Raw genomic sequence first — 2,326 nt, 5'->3', positions numbered from 1 at the left:
CATCCACGCCAACACCGGTTGCTTTTGTTTTTTGGGATGTGGGCCAGTCTCTGTGGTGTGAGATGATATCTCATGGTTGAAGACAATGTCGGCAAAACCCTCCACGACATTGAAGCCAAAGGTATCTTCAAAGCTGACACGCCACTGGCCAAGCAAGTGAAAACAGAGATAAATGAATGGGACTATCTCAAACTAAAAAGCTTCTGCACCTCAAGAGAAACAGTGACCAAAGTACAAAGACAATCTACAGAATGGGAAAGGATATTTATGCAGTACCCATCCGATAAAGGTTGATAACAAGGATATACAATGCACTGGTTGAACTCCACAAGAAGAAAACTGCCGACCCGATCAAAAAATGGGGTGATGAAATGAACAGAAGCTTTCCTAAAGAAGAAATCCGAATGGCTCAGAGGCACATGAGAAAATGTTCCACATCACTAATCATCAGGGACCTGAGATTTTAGAAGCCTCTCTTTACTCGTCCTTCCCAATGATGCCGCATTGGAGGCTCTTTCAGGGTTAGGGGAATGATATCCAGCATTGTTACTGGTTTTGGCATATGAATACACCATGGGAAGTTTGTGAGGCTCTCCCATGTGGGCAGGAAACTCTCCGTAGCTTGCCAGGCTCTCCCAGAGGGAGAAGTAGGCTATAAGATATCACTTCTGGGAGCTAGGTTTTATAGTCTTTGGATGTTGGCCCTTGGTGTGATTACACAGGCGTTGGGGGCAGGCCCTGGGTGTGACCGCCATTGGAAATGAGAAATCTAGGTGGAAGAGGCCCAGCCCTGATATGAGCAGGCTTGGAGATCTCAGCCCCGGGTTCCACACACCTAGGAAATCCTCAAAACCTGATGGAAATGAGGAGAAATAGTCACTTAGTCACTCATAGACTGTTGGTTGGAATGCAATATGGTACACTTACTCGAGAAAATATATTAGTAGTGTCTTGCAAAAATAAATGAGAAATTGCCAAATGACCTAACAGCTATAATAAAACCTGTGCTCAAACAAAAATGGGTATGTGGATTTTTGTCAATTTTTTTAAGTTTTTAGGCCACACTCAATGGCACTAAAGGTTTACTTTTGGCTCTATGCTCAGCGATGACTCATCACTCCGCTTGGGTGATCATAAGTGGTGCCTGGGCTCAATCTTGGTTTGGTTGTGCATAAGACAAGTGCCTTACTCACTGTACTATCTCTCTGACTCTTCATTTAGCAGGTTCATTTGTCAATACTCAAATGTCTCTATTGGGAATGGATAAACAAAGTGTGGTGCATCCACACTATAGAATATTACCAAGCAAATAAAATGAAACAAATTATTGAATCATACAGTTGAATATGTCACAGAGACTTATACTGAGTAAAAATTAAAGGTTAATTTTGGTATGAACCCATTTACAAAACATTCTTGGGATAAGACAGCTACTGAGATGGAAGACAGATGGTTGTCATAAACAGTTAAAAGTGAAGGAACATGCATGATACAAGGGAAGCAGCAGCTTAGAGTTGCAGGAATTGCTTTCTGTCATAATTGTGGTTTCTATAAAGTGATCCATGTGATAATATTGCCTATATACACATGTTCTTCCATATGCCAACATACATGTAAAACTGGTGAAATATGAACAAGGTTTTTGTATTTTATTTCAGTCAATTCTCTGCTTTTGAAATTCAACCATAGTTATACAAAATGTTAAGATTTTTTGCTGGAGCGATAGCACAGTGGGTAGAGCGTTTGCCTTGCATGCAGCCGAGCTGGGTTCAATTCCTCCGCCCCTCTTGGAGAGCCCGGCAAGCTATCGAGAGTATCTTGCCCACACGGCAGAGCCTGGCAAACTACCCTTGGTGTATTTGATATGCCAAAAACAGTAACAACTAGTCTCACCGTGGAGACGTTACTGGTGCCTACTCAAGCAAATTGTTGAGCAATGGCGTGACAGTGACAGTGACAGTGAACTTTTAAGTGAACATTTTATTTTGTGAAGTTTTATGACTCTGTCATTTTCAAAGAAGAAAACATTAAAGTATTGTTCTGTTTATTTCTCCCAGAAACAATATTCTGCTAGTCTCCCAGAAATTAAACTAATATCTATTTGAAGCTATATTATGATGACATTCATGTAAGTTTGACTCTAGATATAATAATCAAATATATAAATATTATGCACAAAACTCTTCATGTTTTTCAGGAAACTATACTTTTAAATATTTTAATAGGTTACAGATATTCTATGATCATTTTGGTAAGTAATTTCTTAGGACATTTTTCCCTTTTCACATATGAGTTATAGCTTATAAATTTCTCCATTTCATTATGC

The sequence above is a fragment of the Sorex araneus genome, chromosome 7 (genome assembly GCF_027595985.1).
Source record: "Sorex araneus isolate mSorAra2 chromosome 7, mSorAra2.pri, whole genome shotgun sequence".
Taxonomy (NCBI): Eukaryota; Metazoa; Chordata; class Mammalia; order Eulipotyphla; family Soricidae; genus Sorex; species Sorex araneus.
The sequence above is the reverse complement of the archived record's forward strand: the minus strand, read 5'-3'. Positions refer to the sequence as shown.